At 34.5% G+C, this 26,776-nt stretch overlaps 1 long non-coding RNA gene across 1 annotated transcript in view; it reads right to left on the bottom strand.

Moving 5' to 3' along the window:
* Positions 1–220: 220 nt before the first annotated feature.
* LOC132362143 (uncharacterized) overlaps positions 221–26,776 on the bottom strand; it is a 43,042-nt gene continuing 16,486 nt past the window's right edge. The window contains exons 2-3 of the long non-coding RNA XR_009502236.1: positions 2,897–3,051; positions 221–1,296 (exon numbers count right to left, since the gene is read on the bottom strand). This is a non-coding gene — a long non-coding RNA (uncharacterized LOC132362143). The remainder of the gene's footprint in view (positions 1,297–2,896; positions 3,052–26,776) is intronic.

The raw sequence follows: 26,776 nt of genomic DNA, 5'->3' as shown, positions 1-26,776 counted from the left end.
TGTAACCCAAGTGAGGGGTGGAGAAGAAGCACTTCCTCATAGCATACGGCAGTGGTGATGGACAGAGAATATGCAAGGAATGAACTCTTAATACTGGCATCTTGTAGGCACACAGAGTACATAGATCATAGGAACAATGAGAAAAGAAACCTTTAGTTCCTTTAATTGGCTGAATTCATTAGAGGCTAGTATGGTTTAGACAAAAAAAAAAAAAAAAAGAGGCTCTTTCTAGCACAAGAGTTGGAAGATTGGTGGCCTATTTCAGTAGTTCTTATATAATCCAAACTCAGGTGAACAAGTGTTAGAGACAATATACTTTTATTATTATCAATCTTTGTAGGAGAGGCATAAACCCAGTCTGATTATATTTGAAAAAAAACTACTGTGATAATACTTCCCTTCCATGTGTTGGAGTATAATCTGCCATAATATATTTGGAGAAAATCTGGAATTTATCATATTCACAGTGAAAAAAAGAACAATCTGCCAGGGATTGGGGAGGGGAGGAGGGAAGGATGAACAGCTAGAGCAGACAGGATTTTTAGGGCAGTAAAACTATTCCACATGATGTGGTGGTAATGGTGGGTACATAACATCATGCCTTTGACAAAACCCACAGAACTGTAGATCACAAAGAATGTGAGCTCTTAAAATAACTGACTTTATTTTATAACAATGTATCAATGTAGGTTCAATTTTAACGTGCTTACCACACCAAGGCAAGATGTTAATAATGAGGGCAAGGGAAGGAGTGGGAGGGGGAGTATATGGGAACTCTGAACATGCTGCTCAAGTTTTCTGCAAGCTCAAAACTATTCTAAAAATAAATTCCAATAATTCAAAAAATGTAAAGGGAATAAGAAAGGCATATTAAGTTAATACTAAACTAAAAACTTTGGAGTAGGCATATTAATTTCAACAAAGCTGATTTAAGAATCAGCTTGGGACACCTGGAAACAAAGGGCAGGGTTAGCCCCTACAGCCAGTGCTGCTTTACAAGATTTGGACTAAACACATAACTGAGTCTTTTGCTCCATGTGGGAGTGAAGAAAAGTGTAGGAGGGGCCTTGCCTCCAGCCTTACAGTGAGCTCCCTGAGGGGTTGTTCTCTATCTTGTTTCACACTGAGACTGTTTATTGGTGACATTCTTTCTGGGTCAAAACCATTCCAGTGGGGGTAAGCTGAGATGAAGTGAGAGAGTGTCATTGACATATAGACACTACCAAATGTAAAATAGATAGCTGGTGGGAAGCAGCCGCATAGCACAGGGAGATCAGCTCGGTGCTTTGTGACCACCTAGAGGGGTGGGATGGGGAGGGTGGGAGGGAGGGAGATGCAAGAGGGAAGAGAAATGGGAACATATTGTATATGTATAACTGATTCACTTTGTTATAAAGCAGAAGCTAACACACTATTGTAAGGCAATTATACTTCAATAAAGATGTTTAAAAAAAAAAAAAAGATGTTAAAAAAAAATTTTTTTTAATTAAAAATACCAAGGAAAAGGTGGGACATTACATATTAATAAAAGTATCAATTCTCCAAAAAGACATAAAAATCCTAAAGTTGTGGAATCTGACATCAAGCTTTCAATATATGTGAAGCAAAAACTGATAGATCAAGTAGGTACAGAATCAGTAAGGATAGACTTGACCTGGACAGTAATAGCAATCAAACTAATATAATTGGCATTTATAGAATACTCCACTCAACAACAATAAAATATACATTTTTCTCAAACTCATGTGGATCACAGAGAAGAGTCTCAAGAGGAATTTTAAAAAGCAATTATATAGAAATAAAAATTTAAAAAAAATTGTAGATACAGAGAAAGCAGTGCTGAGAGGAAAATTAAGTGCATATATTCAGAAAGAAGAAAGATCTATAATCAGTAATCTGAGCTCCACCTCAGGAAACTAGAGAATGAAGAACAATTTAATATTAGTGTAAGCAGAAAGTAAAAAGAAATAATACATATGTGAGCATAAGTTATTGAAACTGAAAACTTTAGTAGAGAAAATCAATGAAACCAAAAACTTCTTTGAAAAGACCAGCAAAACTGATAAACCTCTAGCCAGGTTAACAGAAAAAGAAAAGAAAAGAAAAAATAATTACCAATATCAGAAATTAAAGAGACGTCATCCTGACCTGTTTCATGAATGTTAAAAAGGCAGTAAAGAACAACAAGCAGAACTCTATAATTTAGATGAAACAGAATGATTTTTTCACAGACACAAATGCTTAAAAGTTACACAAGGAGAGACAGGTCATCTGATCAGGCCCATATCTATTAAAAAAAAATTGTATCAATAATCAAAAACCTTCCAAAAAAGAAACCTTCAGTTCAGATAGTCACCGGTGAATTTTACCAAATCAAAAGAAATGGTGCCAATTACCACAATCCCTTCCAGAAAACAGAAGCTGAGGAAACTCATTCTATGAGGTCAGCATTACAATAATACCAAAACCAGACACAAGCATTACGTGAAATAAAAATATTTATATATCATGTTAAGAAGTTGAAAACTTTCTCACTAAAATCCAGAAAAAAGGAAAGATATTCTCTTTTACTCTTCCTACTCTCCGTTTTACTGAGATTTTTAGCTAGTACGTTAAAACAAGAAAGAAAAAAAAAGAGAAAGTATTTGGCTTGGAAAGGATTAAATAAAGCTGTCTATACTTGCAGATGACATGATTGTCTCTGCAGAAAAATATAATTTTGGAAAATTATGGAAATAATAAAGGACTATAACAAGGTCACAGGATTCATGGTTTAGTATATATTCTTGTGTATATGCTATACATACATATATATGTATTTTGTATATATACCGTACATATAAATATAAACACACATACATTTAATAAGTCAATGAAATTTGAAATTAAAACATACCATGTTGGGCTTCCCTGGTGGTGCAGTGGTTGAGAATCTGCCTGCCAATGCAGGGGACACGGGTTCGAGCCCTGGTCTGGGAAGATCCCACGTGCCGCGGAGCAACTGGGCCCGTGAGCCACAACTACTGAGCCTGCGCGTCTGGAGCCTGTGCCCTGCAACAAGAGAGGCCGCGATAGTGAGAGGCCCGCGCACCGCGATGAAGAGTGGCCCCCGCTTGCCGCAACTAGAGAAAGCCCTCGCACAGAAACAAAAACCCACCACAGCCAAAAATAAATAAAATAAATAAATAAAATAAATTTCTAGTTAATATTAAAAACAAAAAAAAACATACCATGTATATTGTACCATAAAAATGAAGTACTTAAATATAAATCTAACAAAATATGTATAGGAACTATATGTGCAAAACTATAAAATGCTGATAAAAGAAACCAAAGATTAAATAAATCAAGAGTTATTCTGTGTATACTGACTGGAAAAATCAATATTATTAAGATGTTTATTCTTCTTAACTGTATCTATATATTCCATGCAATTCCAATCAAAATTCCAGTGAGCTATTTTCTTGATATTGACACACTAATATCAAGTTAATGTGGAAAGGAGAAAGACCTAAAAGAGCCAAAACAATAATAGAAGATTAACAGCATAGCTGTAGTGCTAACAATTCCTGATTTCAAGAATTACTATAAAGCTACAGTAATCAAGAGAGCATGATATTGGCTCAAGAATAGACACATAGATCAATTAAACCATATAAACAGCCCAGAAGGAGATGCACAGAAATGCAGTCAACTGGTATTTCACAAGGGACAAAGACAATCAAGAGAGAAATAGATGAATGGATAAACAAAGTGTGGTACATTCAAACAGTGCAATATTATTCAATGAAGAAAAATAAATGAACTAAAATGCCATGAAAGGATATGGATGAATATTAAATGTATAGGGTAAAATGAAAGAAGCCAGTAGCAGAAGTCTACATACTGAATTATTCCACTTATATGACATCTGGAAATGACAGAACCTATAGGCATGGTAAATCAGTAATGGCCAGTAGATTAAAGAAGGGCTAGAAATGATGATGAAACACAGGGAATATGTTCAGCGTTTCAAAACAATGCTGTATACTTTCATTGCAGGTACATGACACTAAGCATTTGTAAAATTCCATAGAGCTTTACAGCTCAAATAGTAAATATTAATATAAACAAATTTAAAAAAATCATTTAAGAGGTCAGGGGAATCCAGGATGGGTGCAGAATGTAACTCGGGGCTGGGTATATGGGAACTGTCTGTATTACCCTTTCAATTTTTCTATAAATCTAAAATCTTTTCTAAAAACAAAAACTTATTTTTAAAAAATTCTGCAAGACACAAATAGAATACATTCAAAGAAAGTCACATCATAGTCAAACATCATAAATGAAAATAATATTTAACCAGAAAATAAAAAGATACATTATATTCTGGCACAACAATAAGAAGAATGAGAGCTAACATCATCAGAAACAAGTGAAGCCAGAGATAATAAAATCATATATTTAATGAAATTATAGGAAAAATGTGTAACCCCCAAATTTTATATCTACTAATAATTTTGTCCCAAAATTAAGGTTAAATAATGAAATTTTCAAATAAACAAGAACAGGCAGAATTTGTTGCTAGCTGAACCAGACTGCAAGGAATACTGTTGATAGCGCTTCAGATAAGACAAAGAAAACCAAACCAAACCAAAACAAACAAACAAAAATGAGCACAAATTTACTGATGTACGTATCTGCAGGAAGAAATGAAGATCACTGGAAAGGGAAATTGTGAATTTAACTATAAAATAATATTTATAAAATATATTAAATAGTTACTAACTCTTTGAAGAAAAAACTACACTGCAGATACATAACACATAATAGAAGGAGAATGAGTGACAACTAAAGTACAAAGGACAAAACAACAATACATGGTATTTTACTTACAATAATGGCTAATGGGCATAATTTAAGTCACTTTGAAAAGTGAAAGATTAAAAAGCTGAATTTAGAAAATAACCAGTAATAACACAAAGCAACATACATTTAAAACATTGACAGAATTAACAGGAGCTACAGAAAAATATACAATGAACCACAGCTATTTCAAATAGGATTTTCTCATAATTAAAAACAAAAAAATCAGTAATGCTATAAAAGCTTTATTTTTTATTGAAGTAAAATTGATGTATACCATTATAAAAGTTTCCGGTGTGCAACACTGTAATTCAATACACAACGGGATCATCATCAAAAGTGTAGTTATCATCCATCACCACAGAGTCGATCCCTTTTACCCATTTTGCCCACCTCTCAACCCCTTCTCCTCTGCTATATCTGTTCTAGATATAAAAGTTTTAAACTATATTATTATCTAACTTACCTAACAGAAATTTATAGAATACTACATCTGGCAGCTAAAATACATAGTCTTTGGGGCTATAAAACAAGTCTCAATAAGTCACAAAGGATCATATGTTCTGTGAACATACATAAATGAATAAGTGTTTTCGCGAAGAATAATGAGATAATCTTATGTGTTTGAGAATTAGCAGTACGTGTCTAAATTAACACTTCTTTAAAAAATGCAATGGGAATTTAAAATATATTATTGACAGTATGGAAATAGAAATTTCCCTTATCAAAACTTATATGATTGAGGCAAAACAGTCTTTGGATATACTTTATCATTTAAATATGAAAGTTTAAAAAATCAATAAGCTAAGCCTCCATCTCAAGATTCTAAAAAGGAAAAAGGAAAATTTAAAACCCAGAGGAAGAAGAAGGATAAAAAGTAGAATGATGAGAACAAAGATCAAAGATATAAAATAGAGAAAAATAACAAAGCCATAAGCTTTAATCTTTGAAAGTTTAATAAAATTGATAAACTCTGTAGTAGTAGAATAATACCCCCTCCCAAGTTGTAAAAGTGTTATTTCCCAGAACCTGGGAATATGTTCCCTTACATGGCAAAGAGACATTGCAGATGCAGTTAAGTTAGGATCTCCATAGCGTTTCCTGAATTACCCTGGTGAGCCAGTGTAATCACAAAGGTCCTTATTTTGAAAAAGAGTAGACGAGGGAAGCAGAAGTGTCGGAGTCAGAAAAGGAGATGTGACAGTGGAAGCAAAGTGAGAATGATTTCATTTCAGGCTGTAAGTATGGAAGGGGGCCAGTAGCTGAGGATTGGGGAGAGCCTCTAGAAGCTGAGAAAGGCAAGAAAATGGATTCCCAGAATGTGCAGAAGGAATGGGGTCCTGTAAACATTTTAACTGTAGCTTAGTTGGACCTATTTTGAACTGTGATCTCCAGAACTGTAAAATAATAAATTTGTGGTGTTTTAAGTCACTAAGATTGTGTTAATTTGTTACAGCAGCAACAGGAAACTAAGAGAAACCCTTAGCAAGACTGATAAAAAAATGTAAAGTACACACAAATTAACGTTAACTGAAAGCAATATAGTGGTGCCAATACACATATTTTCAAATTAAAGGAGAATAAGAGAATAGTGTATTTCCTTCTTGATTTTCAATACTGTATTTAGCAGAAACCAACTTTATTTATTAGCATAAGGACATAGGGGCGACAATGAAAAACAACAATCATAAGGAGAAAAAAGAAAAGAAAACAAAATGTACTATTTAATTAATTGTAAATGGATTAAAAAAATCATCCATTTTTAATTTGCTGTTTGTTAACTTTTTTTTTTTAACAGCATTATTGGAGTATAATTCCTTTACAGTGTTGTGTTAGTTTCTGCTGTATATCAAAGTGAATCAGCTATACATATACATATAGCCCCAGATGCCCTCCCTCTTGCCTCTCCCTTCCCCCGTCCCTATCCCACCCCTCTAGGTGGTCACAAAGCACGGAGCTGATCTCCCTGTGCTTGAGTATCTTTTTAAAACAGCAAGATGTCCGGATCCTAATATCAATAAAACAAATTAGGACAATAAATGACTCCATTAAAATAAATCTGTTGCCCATAAATTTTCTAGCAATTAATATAAATCAACTTTATTATAAATTGTATAGTACACTCCTGCCAAATTGAGAACTATATATTTTATTTCCATCTGTATTTTGAAGTGTGAATACTAGAAAATTAGCTTTAATAAAAGCTCAATTAATCTAAGTAATAATGCCTAAATATCTCTTGGTGTGAAGGGTCTTGAAACACATGATTTTCCATCCCAATGCCAGTTTTGTCTAATCATCTTATGGGCAAAATTTATGTCATATTTTTGCTTTGAAAAATCTATTTGGAACAAAGAAAACTATAGTTAGGCAACAAGTCCTGTATTGTTGAAAATTAGCAACTGTTATCACAACAACAACAATAAAATGTACTTTGACTCCAATGTAATTTTGTACTTAATTTTTCTCTTAATTTTCAAGAACCATTTTTTATTAAACCCATATAAGAAAATTTACTTATCGGTGTTATTTATATTTAATTTACAAGAAGACTGAAGCAACAGTTATGTCACTATTATATATTGCTTAAATTTTTTCACTGATTTTATGTTAGAGTTATTTGGAAAGTTTATAGTCCTTAAATTTCGATTAATGTCCTCACATTTTGTTGCATGTGTGCTCAGTTCTCCCAAAAATTATTTGAACTTGACCACTCTGAATATAAAGCTGGCATTCAAGTCAATCAAAAAATTACTTATGTCTCTGGTGAAATGTCTATTTACGTCTTCCGCCCATTTTTTAATTGGATTGTTTGTTTTTTTTGATATTGAGCTGCACGAGCTGTTTGTATATTTAGGAGATTGATCCTTTATCTATTGTTTCACTGGCAAATATTTTCTCCCATTCTGAGGGTTGTCTTTCCATCTTATTTATTCCTTTGCTGTGCAAAAGCTTTTAAGTTTAATTAGGTCCCAGAAGACATACAGATGGCCAAGAGGCACACAAAAAGATGCTCAACATCACTAATTATTAGAGAAATGCAAGTCAAAACTACAGTGAGGTGATACCTCACACCGGTCAGAATGGCCATTATCAAAATATCTAGAAACAATAAATGCTGGAAAGGGTGTGGTGAAAAGGGAACCCTCCTGCACTGTTGGTGGGAATGTACGTTGATACAACTATGGAGAACAGTGTGGAGGTTCCTTAAAAAACTAAAACTAGAACTACCATATGACCCAGCAATCCCACTACTGGGCATATACCCTGAGAAAAGCATAATTCAAAAAAGAGACATGTACCACAGTGTTCACTGCAGCACTATTTACAATAACCAGGACATAGAACTAACCTAGATGGATAAAGAAGATGTGGCACCTATATACAATGGAATATTACTCAGTCATAAAAAGAAACGAAACTGAGTTATTTGTAGTGAGGTGGATGGACCTAGAGTCTGTCATACAGAGTGAAGTAAGTCAGAAAAAGAAAAACAAATACGTATGCTAACGCATATATGGAATAGATTCCATATATGCAATCTAAAAAAAAAAAAAAAAAAGGTACTGATGAACCTAGTGGCAGGGCAGGAATAAAGATGTAGACATAGAGAATGGACTTGAGGATATTGGGTGGGAAGGGAAAGCTGGGGCGAACTGAGAGTAGCATTGACATACATACACTACCAAATGTAAAACAGTTAGCTAGTGGGAAGAAGCAGCACAGCACAGGGAGATCAGCTCGGTGCTTTGCGATGACCTAGACGGGTGGGATAGGGAGGATGGGAGGGAGGCTCAAGAGGGATATGGGGATATATGTATGCATATGGCTGATTCACTTTGTTGTACAGCAGAAACTAACACAGTATTGTGAAGCAATTATACTCCAATAAAGATCTATTTAAAAATTACTTAGGATTTAAGTGAAATTCATTAAGACTAAGTACTTAATGAAAATTAGCAAGGTCTTTTATCTCTCTTTAGAAACAAATATCCATTTTTACCTTTACTTGATATATCTGAAGTAACATATATAGATTTGCCTTTGAATATTACATTTCTTCCATCTGGTCCACTACTATTTTGGAAAGCTTGGTCCTTTCTGAGTGAGAAACATAAGATTTGAAATGATTAAGGTCCATTTATAACATTACTATTTGCTTAAATTTTATATCATTATCTGTCATTATTGAGTAGAATGCATCACCCCTGAAGGAGGCATATGAGTCTAACGGTAAAAATATAAGGATGAGGCATATATTTAGGTCATGGATAACTCAGCAGGTAATGAAGAACGGAGTAGGCATTTAAAATCCCCTACATTTGAAAATCTTGTAAGCCAAAAGATGATTCTTAAACTACAGAAAATGTTATGTGTTTATCTAGTTGCTTGATATTGTTTTTTGTCACTTTTTATTGAATAATGGACATTGTGTGTAGAATAGTGCTGACTGAGGTCAGAACAAGAACATGGACCCAAACTGTCTCTCCTCCCAAGCCCACTGAAAGCAAGATGACAATGGAGACTTAGATAATGATTCTGTTAAGGTCAGCCTCCTGGACTGACCTCAGGGCCAGGGAAAGAAATGTAGCAGTAAATGGAAAATAACCAGGACATATTTCTTGGACAGTCATTTAAAAATGTAAGATTTCACAAAATATTACATGATATCATTTTACTATCTTGTTGTAAATGTGTAACTTCTCTCTTCTAATGGGACAAACAGAACTTTCCAACACCAAGCGAGCAAATCATTACATTTCATTAATCTCATTTTTTCTGATAGAAAAAAATATATATATTAATAAGGCCAATAACCAAAATTTCCTTGAGCAGCAAGTGAAATTATAAAAGTAATTTTTGCAAATAAACTCATAATCATTCCAGAAGAATTGTGAGTTTCTGGAAATCTAAAGGATGTCATATAATTATATTATTTCTTTTTAAAATATTTTCTAACAATGTGTGTGTTTAATTTGGGTGCTATAGGAAACATACAGCACCAAAATTAAACACATCCATGTACACACTCTCACAATTATATAGCATGTTTTTACTTTTGAGGGATAGATAGATAACAAAGCAATAAAATATAAATCATAAATCAGAATACAGCTTCACAGCCTGCAACTTCCCCTTTGAAACATAAGGTATGAAATTTTTGAAACAAAATTATAAAGAATGAGAACATTTGAAGGTAAGCCCAAGGCAATACAGCAAACAAAGGTCTCATTTGTATAAATAGAGTTGTATTAGAGGATAGATATAACAGAATGAGTTGCTATAAACAGGACTCAAAAGTTTTATGACGAAACGATTAATCAAACAAGTTTTTCTAGAATGAAGCAGTGATTGCACAGAGTCTAGTTATAGAAAAATAAATATATTCAAAATCTATGGTTCTCATTTTTCTTTACTGATCTTTTCCAACGTCCAGAAATCTCTTTCTCCTTTTTTTTCTCCTTGCTCTCTCTTTCATGTGTGGGTTATTGTTCCTCCTAAATTCATATGCTGAAACCCCACCCCCACAGTGTGATGGTGTCAGGAGGTGGGGCCTTTGGGAGGTGACAGGGTTAATGGCTTTATAGGAGCTACCAGAGAGATTACTGCTCTCTGCTGTTCACCCTGTGAGGATACAAGAAGTCAGCAGTCTGCCACTTGGAAGAGCGCCCTTACCAGAACTTGACCATGCTGGCACTCGGATCTTGGATTTCCAGCTTCGAGAACTGTGAGAAATAAGTTTATGTTTTTTATATGCCACCCAGTCTATGGTATTTTGTTACAGCAGCCTGAAAGGACCAAGAGAGTGTAGAGAATACATATAGAAATTAAACCAATGTATAGAAAGGATGAGGAATTTACCAACATCTAATTAGTTTCTAGGTATCTATTTCTTAATTATCTTTTGCCAGACTCTTTTTGTCTACCCAGAACTGTCCAAGTAATTAAAAACAAAATTCCAGTCAGCAAAAGTGGCAATGCCATTAGACATCATGGTTCCCCAGAAATTAATTTAAATCAACCATAGAGACATATTGTTTTTACCAACTGATGAAGGAAGCCTTCTTCAAGAAGAAATTGCACCTATTAAAAAAAGGCATCTGTGACCAAAACCAATAAAATTAAAAGCTCTTTTAAATTTAAATAAGATTTTGAAAACTTGAGGAAAAAATTAAATAGATGGTAGGAAATAAAATCAAATAAACATGTCATAAATCAGGGACAATAAAGATGGGCACCAAACTCCCATCCAGAACACTGAGTATGGAAAGAGTGTTTTCAACTAACAAAGTTAACAGAATTTAAAACAGGCATCCAACCAAACCACAAATCAAATGTGAAGGTGGAATAAAGACATTTTCAGATATGCAAACATTAAAAAATATATCAGTAAGATCTTGCTTTGGGCTGGCTAACTGAAATGCATTCAGGTTCCTATAAAAAAAAATACTGTAAACAGCGTGGCTTATAAATAACAAACCTTTATTTCTCACAGTTCTGGAGGCTAGGAAGTCCAATATCAAGACACCAACAGATCTGGTGTCTGGTGAGGACCCATTTCCTCATTGACAGCCCTCTTCACACTGTAACTTCATGTGGCAGAAGGAGCCCCGGGATCTCTATCATTTTTCTTTTATAAGGACCCTAATTCCATTCATGAGAACTCCATCCTCATGACTTCATCTAATTCTCATCAACTCCCAAAGACCCCACCTCCTAACACCATGACAATGAAGGTTAGGATTTCAACATATGAATTGTGGGTGTGGCGGCACAGAGGACAGAAGCATTCAGTCCACTGCAGATGGGTTGCAGCAAAATTAATTAGTGAACCAAGAAGGAAGAACATATGAGACCCAGGAAGAAAGCATTCAAACTGGCCTGATAATTTGATGCTGGGAAGTAAAAAGCACCAATCTATGTAGGGAAGAGTTCCTGAGTGGTCTGAAATGTCAAATCAGAAAGCTGAGATTTACCATTTTGAATGCAGAGAAATTCAAAAAGAGTACATCAGACAGCAGTACAGAAGTCATGATGCTAATCTTGGTGCTACCACAAACGACCTGAGTGAATTTTTTAACTTAAACTTAGCCTTAAGTGTCACAGTCAGAAGGACTGGATGATAAACAGCCAGAACAACCCTCCAAAGCTAAAGGGAGGATTAAGCCAGGTCCTGCAGCTGACAGCATGCACACACTCAGGACAGGCAGAGGAGTTCAAACACCAGGAAGATGCTCTCAAATGTGCACAGAATGTAGTCTGGGGTTAAGCGGTGAAGTTTACATTCTAATATGTGAAAATTAGTACTGAGAAACTAAATTATAGTCACTGATTAAGGAAAGGAATTTGTTCTCTGAATAAGGAACTGTTCTCAATGCCCTGAAAAAATTAATAATAGAAGAGATAGATACTATCTAAAAATTCTATGTCATTGTAGACAGTGTGAAATATATATTAGCAAGTTAATACCTTATTGTCATCAGTATTATTATGGGTATTCACTTTTTTTTTTTTTAATTTAAAGTAATTACGTTACAGGTGCAATAGCTAAATTTACTTCCACGTTTAAATCTGTCAATGGACAGGAATAAATGTAGCTATATCATCAGTCTTGTTTTACACTGCAGCACTTTGGGAAGGTCTTTCAGGCATGTTATATTATGATACACCACCTCTTCCAGAAAGTTCAATCATCACAACATATTTATCTTTCTTGCTATGTATTGGATTCCTGATTCTTTGTCATCTTGGCACAGATGAATTTTTTAACATTATATATGAAATTGCAGAGTTAAAACTTCTCTTGTTTTTCCCTGCCTTTTTGTGTCTTCTAACACCAGAGCTGTCAAATATGATTGGCAATATTCGCGAAAACATGATTTGTTCATGTTTTCTAACCTCAGCTGGACCTGCATTGTTGCTCAACAACACTTTATTAATTCCTATCATATCTTCCAGAGCAGTGTTATCCTCTGCTTAACTAAGTACTTTCCCTCCATTCTGTTATGATTTGGAAACACTGAAAAGGCATTTCTTAACCTTAAACTTTCTGCTTATCTCTTCTCTAACATTTCCTTTCTTCCTCCAGAGAGAGAGAGAGAGAAGCAGAGAGAGAGAGAGAGAGAAAGAAAGAGAGAGAAGCAGAGACAGAGAATCTTTTTCTTTCCAATTAAAATCTGTATTAACCTGAGTCAATCCAAAGGCATCTCCTCTAAGAGCCTAGTCTACCAATTATGTTCTGCTTCTTAAAATACCTCTCATTGTTTTTGTACCAACAGTCACAAAACAACTGGTCAATTGTTATTAAACTAAAAAACAAACAAATACAAACTAAAGTATTTCTCCACTGTTATAACTTACCTTTTTCTTCTAGTCTTTAATAAATGGCTAATGTGCCAATTTGCCTAATTTACCCAACTCTCTCTAGTCCAACCCCACCCTAAACTTTGAAGCCTGGGTTAGCTTCTTGACATTCCTTCACCAAAGCACTGATTCTTCTCTATCTGTGGTTACTTATGACTACCATTTTTTCAAATTTCAAGGACGTTATTTTCATGCTTTTCATTCTCCTCAAAATCTTTATAAATTGCAAATCTCTCCTTGAAATATCTTTTTTGAAATATCACGGTTTGCTTATTCTTTATTTTCTTTCTAAATTCAAATTTTAAAAAATCTCTTTAATGAACTTCCAGTTTGATCTTAATTAATTATTGGTCTTCCATGACCCAAAATTAATATTATCAACTAACTACTGGACTTCTACTTTCATTCATTCATTAACGCATGTATGTATTGGGCACTTACTGTGCTTTAGACAGTCTATACAGAATAATGAAAGAAGTAGAGAAAACAGAGAACAATCCTTGCCATTACAGTTTAACATTTTAGCTTTGCACTGTCTAAGATGATAGCCACTGGCCATGTGTGGCTATTTAAATTACAACTTAAAGTAAGTTAAATAAAATCATGATCCATTTTCTTAGTCACTCTATCTATATTTCATGTTATCAAAATTCACACGTGGTAGCAGCTTCCAATTTGGAAAGGCCAGATACAGAGTATTTCCATAATGCAGAAAGTTCCATTGGATAGTACTGCTCAAGCCAGAAGTAACCAATAAATAAATAAACTAGTGAAAATTAAACTGTACACTGCATGGTACACTACCATGGGGAAAAATAAAGCATGGGAAAATTATGGAAAGTGTGGGAGTGAGGTATAATCTCTTTTATAATGGTATTCAGGGAGAATTTTGTTAAAAAATATATTTGTGTAGAGACTTAAAGATGAGAGAGCAAGCTATGCAGATATGATGAAAAAGGGTACTGCAAGCAGACAGATTAGCCAATTTAAAGGTTCTAAAATATAAGCATGCTTAATTTATACCAAAAAGAGCATGGAATCTTGTGTGTCTGAAGAACAATAATAATAGGAGAAGTAAGGAAGACGCTTTGTGGCAGTAGCAACAGTGAGAAGTGTTCAGATATAGAATATATCCTGAACAATGAGCCAACAACGTATGTTGATGGAATGGATGTGAGGTGTGGCTAACAACTTCAAGATCATGGCCTGAAGAACAAGAAGGGTAGGGTACTTATTAATTTAAGGGAGGGAGATTGCAAGATTAGCAGGCTCTTACTGGAGGAGCTCCAATTAGGATATGGGTTTGGGTCCTGTTAATTTTAAAAGACCTACTTGAGATCCAAGCAAAGAAGTCAAATAGTGTTAAAGATATATTATTAGAGTTCAGGACTGAGATAAAAATGTAGGACTTGCTAGCCTATCAAAAGCACCTCAAGCTATTTAATGGAAAATACCATGCAGAAAATCAGTAAAATGAAGAATTCCAAGAACTGATCCCTGGATCTCTCCAGATTTTTTCCAAGAAATCAAAAAAGAATTCCAGTACTTTTGGACAAAATCAGGAGTGTTTGTTTTCTTAAAGCCAAATGAATAAAGAATTTTAAGGTACTGATAACCTTTACTAAACGTTGCTACCAGCTCAAGCAAAATGAAGTCAGGAAACTGATCATTGGACTTAGCAATGTAGAGGAAATACCTCATCCTTCCTGTAAATCATTTCCTCAGATGCTTTCAAAAGCCAATAATTATATCCTGGACATTTGCCTCTGGTTCACCATAAGTAGCTCTAATTTCTTGGTAAAACCATTTACCAGTTGCAATAGATTCTACCTTTTCAGAACTATCACATCAGTTTCCTTATTTTTCTATTCCAATCTCTCTGCCATTAATGTACCTCAAGTCCAAAAGTTCAGTTATACACGTTTATATCAGCCCTTGCATTTTTTTCTTATCTCCTTCAAGAGGGACTTAGCTTCAAGTCATCATTTTACCTTAGCTGTATTAATTTTCAAGAAATAAAGTTTTCTATCTTGTCATTTTTATTAGGAAAAAATCAATGATTTATGCCAGGTACCAAATGTAGTATAATCCCATTTCTCTTCGACTGTATTTTTCCATTGAATATATTCAGTATTCCATTTTTTTTTTAAATCCTTCAATTTAATTGTATGCTTCTTCAACTGTGGCCCTGTCACCTACCTGTACAAACCATTTCTTAAAATATTTACCTTTGAACACTGGCTCTATTTCCTCACTACCTTTCTCTCTTTAATGCAGAAAAATCTGTTTTCTTTCCATAACCTCTCTGAAATAACACTTCTAAAATCTTCATTGATTTCTCCACCTGGAAAGCTAGTGGTCAATATCCTTTTACTTGTTGTCTCAGCATTTGCTGCCCTCTTTCTTAAAACAGTTCCGTGATGTCACACTCTAGGCTTTCTCTTAACACTCATTTATTCTTTCTTCATCTTTCAGTCTTATCCCATGCTACTTGGTCAGTATTTTGGGGTGCATTATTACTTTTTCATTGCTCCCTAGCAAAGCCCCATTACTGCTCCTACATCAATAATCCAGTCTAGCCTCACTCTTTGAAACTGTAAATCTGCATCACTGCTTTGACATCTACTTCAAAGGAACCCCATAGGTACTTAAAATGAGTTTGTAGTCTCCCTCCTTTAAAGAATTTTATTTCCCAGTCTTGCCTAAATTCTCTATCACTGTGAATAAAACCATTATTCAATTAAATATCACAATCCAGCGACAAAGAGTAACCTTGGATAACTCTGTCCCTTTAATTTCTAATTCTCCACAATGTACTTTCCATTTTACATCTTAAATATTTCTTAAATTCGTACAGATATCTATCTCCAAAGCACTTATTTGGAGCAATCATTAGCTCTCAACTGGTCCACTGTAGCAACATTTTCATCTCCTTCCTTCCAACCCTTTTGCCCCTCCAACTTTTCTTCACTCAACAGTGAGTGTTTTAGTTCTGATAATAATAAAACAACATTTTCTCTTATTATTCACTTAAATAATTACCCATTACTTTTAGGATAAAGAACAAACTGACTTTTAAAAACCCTGCAACATCTGGGACTGTCTTGTGTTTCCTATTTCCCCTACAACTGGAGAACACCTGGCTCCCTGTACTGCAGCCACACTGGCCTTACATTTCATACACACTTTCTCACATGCATGTAATACTCTTTTGTCCTCCTTTCACCTCTGTCCTCTGAACTCATTTTTTTTTTTCTTCAGGGAATTCTCCATTCATCTATCTGATGAAGTCATAGTTCATATCATGTATTTTCTAGAACTGTGCAACTGTCTATCACAACCTTCAGAATCATATAATTGTAGTTTCAGATATTTTTATGTAATTATGTCATTTGTTCCTATTTTCCTTTACTCTATATAGTCTCAAGACCTGGTGTTTCTTATAATGTGAAGTATGGATTTTTAGTGTGTAACATGGTCTCTGGAATTGTAGCCCCAAAAAATTATTTGTAGAGTTAATCAGTTAAATTCTCTCAATTAAATTCCTCTATAATATGATTTTAAACTACTTTTCTGGCTTTATATACTATCATTCCTCTACATTTGCTCACTCTAAAATAACACTTTATGACTTGCTCTTTCTGAAGATGTTTCTTACTTTTACACATTTTTCCCAAGATTTCATGCTCTTTTCTCTGACTGCAGTGCTCTCTCATCCAATTCTCCATTTCTCTTCTGAAATAGTACACATATTTGAAAGCCCACCTTGAATGTTATCTCATCATTATAATATTTACTTCCTTTTAGTTTCCAGATTTTAAAAAATCTCTTCAAAGTCACTTTTTTTTCTCATTTTTAACTTTATTTTTATTGCCTGAAGTGGGTCTCTTGTAGACAGCATATTTATGGGTCTTGTTTTTGTATCCATTCAGCCAGTCTATGTCTTTTGGTTGGAGCATTTCATCCATTTACACTTAAGGTAATTATCAATATGTATGTTCCTATTACCATCTTCTTAAATGTTTTGGGTGTGCTATTGTAGGTTTTCCTTCCCTTGTGTTTCCTGCCTAGAGAAGTTCCTTTAGCATTTGTTGTAAAGCTAGTTTGGTGGTGCTGAATCCTCTCAGCTTTTGCTTGTCTGTAAAGGTTTTAATTTTTCTGTCAAATCTGAATGAGATCCCTGCTGGGTAGAGTAATCTTGGTTGTAGGTTTTTCCCTTTCATCACTTTAAGTATGTCCTGCCACTCCCTTCTGGCTTGCAGAGTTTCTGCTGACAGATCAGCAGTTAACCTTATGGGAATTCCCTTGTATGTTATTTGTTGTTTTTCCCTTGAGGCTTTTAATATTTTTTCTTTGTATTTAATATTTGATAGTTTGATTAATATGTGTCTTGGCGTGTTTCTCCTTGGATTTATCTTGTATGGGACTCTCTGTGCTTCCTGGACTTGAGTGACTATTTCCTTTCCCATATGAGGGAAGTTTACAACTATAATCTCTTCAAATATTTTCTCAGTCCCTTTCTTTTTCTCTTCTTCTTCTGGGACCCCTATAATTCGAATGTTGGTGCATTTAACGTTGTCCCAGAGGTCTCTGAGACTGTCCTCAGTTCTTTTCATTCTTTTTTCCTTATTCTGCTCTGCAGTAGTTATTTCCACTATTTTATCTTCCAGGTCACTTATCCGTTCTTCTGCCTCAGTTATTCTGCTATTGATTCCTTCTAGAGAATTTTTAATTTCATTTATTGTGTTGTTCATCATTTTTTGTTTGCTCTGTAGTTCTTCTAGGCCCTTGTTAAACATTTCTTGTATTTTCTCCAGTCTATTTCCAAGATTTTGGATCATCTTTACTATCATTACTCTGAATTCTTTTCCAGGTAGACTGCCTATTTCCTCTTCATTTGTTAGGTCTGGTGTGTTTTTACCTTGCTCCTTCATCTGCTGCTTATTTCTCTGTCTTCTCATTTTGCTTAACTTACTGTTTTGGGGTCTCCTTTTCACAGGCTGCAGGTTCATAGTTCCTGTTGTTTTTGGTGTGTGTCCCCAGTGACTAAGGTTGGTTCAGTGGGTTGTGTAGGTTTCCTGGTGGAGGGGACTAGTGCCTGTGTTCTGGTGGATGAGGCTGGATCTTGTCTTTATGGTGGGCAGGACCGCGTCCAGTGGTGTGTTTTGGGGTGTCTGTGACCTTATTATGATTTTAGGCAGCCTCTCTGCTAACGGGTGGGGTTGTGTTCTTGTCTTGCTAGTTGTTTGGCATAGGGTGTCCAGCACTGTAGCTTGCTGTCATTGAGTGGAGCTGGGTCTTAGCATTGAGATGGAGATCTCTGGGAGAGCTCTTGCCGTTTGATATTACATGGAGCTGGGAGGTCTCTGGTGGAGCAATGTCCCGAACTCGGCTCTGCCACCTCAGAGGCACAGGCCTGACACCCGGCCAGAGCACCAAGACCTTGTCAGCCACATGGCTGATATATACTGCCAAATAAAACTCAGGATCATCAACCAATATGAGAAATCTGAGAACCAGAAGAGATTCATCCAAATTTGTCTGGATTCTCCAAGGAGGTGGATGGGCACCAGAGGCCTCTGCTGGTACCAAGGCTCTGGCTCATTGTAGTGTTCAGGCGAAGGAGAGAAGTCTGCTTTGGGTCCCTTTGTTGATCACCAAAACAGTCAAAGTAGCCCAAGACTGGAAATAACTGCAAAGCCCATCAGGTAAATGGGAAAGAAACTGGAGCACAACCACCAGTGGAGTAGCACTAGGGACTTCCCTGGTGGTCCAGTGGCTAAGACTCTGCTCCCCCAATGCAGGAGGCCCAGGTTCAATCCCTGGTCAGGGAACTAGATCCCACATGCCGCAACTAAGTGTTCACATGCTGCAACCAAAGATCCTGCATGCCGCAACAAAGATCCAGCACACGACAACAAAGATCCCAGGTGCCGCAACTGAGACCGGGCACAGCTGCTAGTGTTGGAGGGTCTCCTGCAGAGGCAGGGGTGGCTGTGGCTCACCGTGAGGACAAGGACTCTGGCAGCAGAAGTTCTGGAAAGTACTTCTTGGCGTGATCCCTCCCAGAGTCCCTCTTCAAAGGCACTTAAAGCCTACGTTGAATTATAGAAACTTGTATACTTTTCATACTTTTGTCCCCAAGGGAATTGTGTACTCCTCCAGTGCGAGGACAGTGTTTCCTTTTGGTTTCTATCCCTGTGACATCTGACTCAGTGCTTTGATGGTTGAAGTCAATTATTTATTTATTTTTTATTAAGTTGGAATGCCCAAGGTCACAGAGGAAAGGCAAGTATCAAAATCCATGTCACCTCATCCCATTACATGACATAGTTCAACCTTGCATGAAAATTTGTTGGCAATATAATGGACAGACTCTATTATTTAAAACGCAACTTTAAGCAGATGTGAACATTAGGAGTAGATGGCCATCATGATTTGTTAGTTATTAAAATTTATTTTTTGATTAAATGAAAAAATTCTAAATATATTGTCATCTATTAGGCTCTGATTTGGCCAGTTGCCTAATACTTCTCTACATGGTTGTAATCTTGGAATATTACATAAGTCATTCTTTAGTTAGGCTAAATTACTTTAAGTGATGCTACTCTTTAGAATCAAAGACTTAGATTAAATCCTTAAAACATCAATGGAATTTACAGAATTTACAACATGCTAGTTAATGTTTCTCACATTTTAGTTATTGATTTCCATTTTCTATGAATATCAAGATTAATTATTTCTCAAGTTGCCTGGATAAAGATACACATGGTGTTCAATAAATTTTGATGTTCATTTTAGAAAGTCAGTATCTACTTATAAATTATGTAATTTTCATGATATTTATAGCTGAAAAAGTAATTCCTTCTTTCAACTGAACACACACTTAAAAATCCTCTTCTTTGAAAAGATATTTTGGAAAATATAACTAATTTTCTGAAATGAATATACATTGTTTTTATTAATATTTTTCACTTTAACTCTAATACTCTTTTGAATCATTAAAATTTTATTATTGGGGAAACGTCTAGGAATTGGCAGGATTCAAATAGAATAACAAAAATGAAATATATAGCAGCTCATACACATAAGGCAAAATATTAGCAGATTGAAAGGTTGGGAAAAGGCAGCAAGGTGAAACATATAAATACACATGGAAAATTTGTTCATGTAACACCCAACTTCCCAGTAGGTAGTGAGACAGACACTCCATTGAGAAATAAAGATGTATTTCCCAGGGAGTGAAGGCAAATTGTCTGAGACAAAAATAAAATTGAAAGTGTATGAAGTGTGAACATGAAAATATACAAGCACTACTATTATGGACTGAATTGTGTGTCCCCTAAAACTCATATGTTTAAGCAAATGTGATGATAATTAAAGGTGAGACCTTTGGGAGATAACTAGGCTTAGATGAGGTCATGAAGGTGGGGCTTTCATGATGAAATCAGTGCCCTTAGAAGAAGAGATGCCAGAGAACTTGCTTTCCACTCACTCCTCACCATGGGAAGACACACCAAGAAGGCAGCATCTGAAAGCCAGGAAGAGAAGTCTCACCAGAAACTGACCATGCTGGAAACTTGATCTTGGTGTTAGAACCGTGAGGAAATAAATGTCTGTTGTTTAAGCCACCTAGTTTATGCTATTTTATTATGACAGCCCAAAATAACTAACATAACTATCAAGAGTTACACACAAAAATCAAACATTAATTTTACACCACCAAAGTAGGTTTAGAACCTGGATACTGCTGGAATTTGTCATTATCGGTTGCTTACCCACAGAGAAATAATTTAAATAATATAACCATGATCTTCCAAGAAAAGGCTTTCAAATTCAAAACTAAACCAACTTATTTATTAGCCTTAGTAACTGAACATCCTTTGCACTCAGGCTAATATTTTGGCTGTGAGTCTCTTCAAGGTTGTACCCCAAAAGTTAAATTTATGTGATGCATTTTACTTACAGCAACATTTATATTTCTTTGAAGCAATGAGATTTATCCTCATGTCTTACTCCATTGGTAGCAATTTTCAGAGTAAATATGACCAACTAGGCAGTAAAAATACATTGGGAAAATTTCAAAATGTTAACTACTTAGATCACCTCACATAGCTGGAAAAGATTATGCCATTCTCTTCCTTTATGTTATATAGACGAGGAACCAGTGGTTCAAAATCATTTATAAATTGATTTATAGATCCAGGAGAGGTAACCTGGTATTCTTACACTACACTGTGTTTTTGTAGTATTTGTTATGTATTATTTTATGCACTTTAAAAATTTCTAAATCATTGCTAACTTAAAATTAAATGTGTATATGAAACAACCATACAGTCTTTTGCAAATGCAAACAAAAGCTAAGTTTATTCATTTGAACATAAAAATGTAGACTATTTTACAAATAAACAAAAGTACTACTCTATTTTTTTGGTATTCTATTGTTTGAACTAGGCACTTTGCTGATTATCTAATTGACAAGTGACAACATATTTTAATCTAATATTATGATAATACTTGCAAATTCAGTTAAAGCTATGTAAACATTATCCACACAGCTACCTACCTACTGGTTTGAATTGTATATAATACATAATCTGGCATTTAATAGCACAATCAACACTACTGAAAAGAGTTGCTTATAAAATTTCGGTGCCTGGAACATAGAAGTGATTACGTATATCTTGAATAAGTAAATGAAGTAATAAATAAAATATTTTCTCCTTTTAAAAAATTATTTTGTGTTCAGGAACCAGAATTATGTGTTAATAAAAGATATTTTATTCACATTTTAGTAAATACACAAATGTAAGCATACATTATTCATTTTAATTTGTTTCATTATGAGTGTGTTTATTGAAATAATATATGTTTCCAGGCATTTGAAATCAATATTTATTAATTAGTCTTTACTCGTCCATAGGCAATGCATAATGAGTATGGCTATTTAAAAATAAATGCCAGTGAAAAAAAGAATTCATGGCATAATTATGGCAGAATAAATATAAGAAAATCTAGGTAATGTAAATTTGTTTGAACTTTTAAAATTTATATTTATATCAGTACTTATTATTTCTTAGTCAAATATATTTTTGAGATATTGTTTCTTGATACTTTTATTCACAGAATGCTTCTTCTTGTATGTATCATCCCTGACATAAAACACAAAAACAAAATCTATTCTTGAACTTAATTTTAATACTCTGTAGTTACTACATGAATGTGAGAGTTGGCAAAGAGTTCTAGCAAATAAATAAACATCTCCAAATGTTTCAACACATATAGTCATAAAAATATCGCATTTTAAAATAAAATATATTGTATTACCGCAATATGGCAAGGTGGTTAAACAGGCTTCACATATTTAAATCCTAGCTCAACTGCTCATTTGCTTTTTAATATTAAAAAAATTACTAATTATTTCCATTTCTTATTTTACTTATTTAAAAAATAGAGATCATCATAATACCTACTGTATCAGCAAAGGTTGATTGATGAAAATGGAAACGCAATAATAGTAGGAATGTGATTTACTCTAGGAATTAAAGCTTGCACAAAGACAGAAAAATGAATGTCCAAACACAGGTAAGAGAGATTCAGCTGTATCACCACCTTGTCAATCTGAGAAGCCAAGCACATATTCAGCTACAGAAGGGCAAGTGCAAAGAGGGAGCTACTAGAATAGGAGTGTCAGCCTATTGCCTCTGTGAATCTACACAAAAAGCCCACTGGCAGAAGATCTGGACAATGAGTTGAGAGGGCAGTAGGACAAGCTGGAAAATTCTGGGTACTTCAGCATCTAACCACAGCAACATTCACTGAGTGATGGCCAATGCCACACTTCTTCATTCCACACCTTGTGAAAGTTCCTGGCCAACTCTAACCTAAGACTTGACAGGAAATTGGATTCTGGAAAATTTAGTTCCCAGTTTAACATGGTTGACAATAGGATAATGGGACACAACTTTATTGGACCTGCGACGATTACAGGAATTAATACAAAATTTGGTTCAACTCACACACCCGTTAAGTCCAAGAAATTAAATGAATCGCAATCACAATAGACATAAAGACACCCATCATAAGGCTTATCTAGTGGTAAAGATAAACTCTTAAAAGAAACTAGAGAAAAAGACACAATGTGTACAGAGGAAAGAAAATAAGCAAAACAATAAACTTCTTATCACAAACTCATGTCAGACAACAAATGTAAGAAAAACATGTCAGCCAAGGATTCTAAACACAGAGAAAATGTATTGTAATAATAAAGGGGAAATAGTTTTTCAGGCAGAAAAGTTCAGAACCCATTGTCCATGAACCTGCCCCAAAGATATGTAAAAGTAAGTCCTACAGGTAGAATAAAATTACACCAGACAAAAATGAATGAAAAGTGTCAGCAAAAGTAAATGCATGTGTAGGTATAGAAGATAATGCTTTTTATCTTGTTTTAATTATCTTTAAAAGATAATTTACTCTCTAAAGAAAACAATAACAATGCTCTGTGAGATTTGTGTGCAAGTTACATTTACTAATACAATAATAGAACTGGTAATACAGTAATAGAAATGAAAAAAAAGGTGCACTTTTGTACTATTCTTACATTGTAAGTTAAGTAGTACATGTAATCTGAAGGTAGAATGTGATGTTAAAAAGTGTCTATTTCATACCATAGAGCGATCATTGAAAAAGAATAATAGAACAAAAATATATAGCTAAGATGTAATGACATTTAAAAAATCGAGATAAGGCATGAAACATTAAAAAAAAAAACACACAGAGAACAGACGGGAAAAGAGAAAACAAACAGCAAGATGTCAGACTTAAACCGTAACAAAAATTACAAGAAACAAGAATGATCTAATCACTATGAGTTAAGGCAAGCTCACAGAGTATAAAGCTAGATGATAGAGCAAGATCAAAATATTCACCTTACAGATATCCCACATTAAATAACAAGACACAATAAGTTAAAAACTAAAGAACATTAAAAAAAAAAGAAAACATTTTACCGAAGGTCCTAGGCAGTATAAGAAAGGCAGACAAGGAAATAAAAATAGACATACTGTAAGGGAAGTAGAAAGTCCATCTTTATTTGCAAAAGGAACTATTGTGTATACATAAATCCTGAAGAAATAAACAAAACTATAATAGATTTATATGTATCTTTAGCATGGCTGTAGGTTAAATGGGAAACATATTTATATATATATAATATTTTTATACGTCAGCCACAAAGAATCTAAATATGGAATTTTACAGAATAATAGCAAAACAAATGACAAAAGGATTAAAAGAGACAACATAAGTTTGTAAAAGATGAATATAGTTTGAGGGTTTAAATGGCCTGCCTTCAAGAGATATTATAGTCACAATAAACAACACAGGCTAGTATGAGAAGAAAAAATGTGTGTGTGTGTGTGTGTGTGTGTGTGTGTGTGTGTATACACACATATATATCAACTGAGTCAAGAAGAGAGAAGAGAAATAGATGCATACATACAAAATCAATTGAGTTATGAAAAAGTACAAGGCTATTTAAATGTGGAAAAGAGAATCTTTGCAGCAAATTCCTCTAGTACAACTGGAAATTCATTACAATGGAAAATATATATCTTTCATTCAATTTTGTTATGAACCTAAACTGCTCTAAAAAATAAAGTTTATTAAAAATAAAAAAAAAGAATATATATTAAAAAAAACTCCCACCATACATAAAAATTAATTCCAGATGGATTATAGCCCTAAATGTGGAGACCTAAAATTAAAGATAAAAGTAAACTTGTAGAAATAAATGTTAATGGAAAATATTTGTGATCACCGGTTAGGCAAAGATTTCTTAGATATGACATAATAGCAACAATCATAAGGAGAAAAATTGAAAAATTAATTTTAAATTAAAAATAAAACTTCTGATCACCATAAGACATTTCAAAAAATTTAAAAAGCAAGACTCAGATGGAGAATACATGCAAAATGTATTTCTGACAAGGACTTTATTGTAGACTATATAAAGAATTCTTATAGATCAAAAATAAGCACACAAACAACCTGATAAAATTAATGGACAACACGTAAGCAAACACTCCACCAAAGAAGATAATATGCACATTGCAAAGAGGCATATGAAAAGTTGTTCAACATAATTTTCGTCAAGGAAATAGAAATTAAAATCATAATAAGAATTTATTAAAATTCAAACAAAATTACTAACATTAAAAAGACTGACAGTACCAAGAATTTTAGAGTATGTAAAACAACTAGAACTTATTGCTGGTGGGAATATAAAATGGTATAGCCACTCTGCAAAAATTTGGCAGTTGTTTTATATAGTTAAAGATTCACTTACTATGTTATTCACCATTTCCATTCCTAGCTATTACCCAGGACAAACAGAAATATGGGTCTATACAAAAGCTTGTATATAGATTTACTCATAATAATTCCTGTTTTCAAACATGAAACAACCAATGTATTCATCAATACAAGAATGCATAAAGCCATTGTGTTGTATCCATAAAATAGCATATTACTTCGCAATAAAAATTAATGGGCTACTGATTCATGTGACAAGCCTTGTACCTCAAATCACGATGACAAGGTGAAGAAGGCAGGCACAAAAGACTATATACTTTAAGATACTACTTATTTGAAAGTTAAGAAAAAGAAAAATTGTGGAGACAGAAATCAGATTAGTAGTTACCAGGGGCTGGACGTTGGGGAGAAATTGACTGCAAATTGGCCTTTGTGACTTTGAAGTTTGGCTGAAATGTTCTGTATTATTTGGGGGCCAGTTAATAATGGTACATGTGCGTGCACTCACTAAAAATTCCCGTCTAACTGATTATGCAGATTATTAATATTCAGGCTGTAAAATTAATTAGTTAAAATGATGTAACATTATTTTAGGACATATCTTCCCCGAAGATATGTTTATCTTTGAAATGTTAACTGAGTTGTGTATATAAAAAAGCATATTAGGGGGCTTCCCTGGTGGCGCAGTGGTTGAGAATCTGCCTGCCAATGCAGGGGACACGGGTTCGAGCCCTGGTCTGGGAAGATCCCACATGCCGCGGAGCAACTAGGCCCGTGAGCCACAATTACTGAGACTGCGCGTCTGGAGCCTGTGCTCCGCAACAAGAGAGGCCGCGATAGTGAGAGGCCCGCGCACCGCGATGAAGAGTGGCCCCCACTTGCCACAACCTAGAGAAAGCCCTCGCGCAGAAACGAAGACCCAACACAGCCATAAATAAATAAATAAATAAATAAAAATAAAGTCAGACAAGAGAAGTGCCTGATTATTTAAAAAAAAAAAAAAAAAAAGCATATTATATACATCGTTGTGACTTGAACTGTGTTCTCCCTAAAAAGATAAATTCAAACCCTATCCTCTGGAACCTGTAAATGTGACCTTATTTTTGGAAATAGGATTTTTGAAGATGTAAACAAATTAAGATGAGGTCATCCTGGATTAGTGTGGTCCTATCCAAAGGCTGGTGTCTTTGACAGGGGACACAGAGACACACAGAGAAATATGATGATGGAAACTGAGTTTGGACTGATAAAGCTA

Source organism: Balaenoptera ricei, chromosome 3, assembly GCF_028023285.1.
Source record: "Balaenoptera ricei isolate mBalRic1 chromosome 3, mBalRic1.hap2, whole genome shotgun sequence".
Classification (NCBI taxonomy): domain Eukaryota; kingdom Metazoa; phylum Chordata; class Mammalia; order Artiodactyla; family Balaenopteridae; genus Balaenoptera; species Balaenoptera ricei.
The sequence above is the reverse complement of the archived record's forward strand: the minus strand, read 5'-3'. Positions and strand labels throughout refer to the sequence as shown.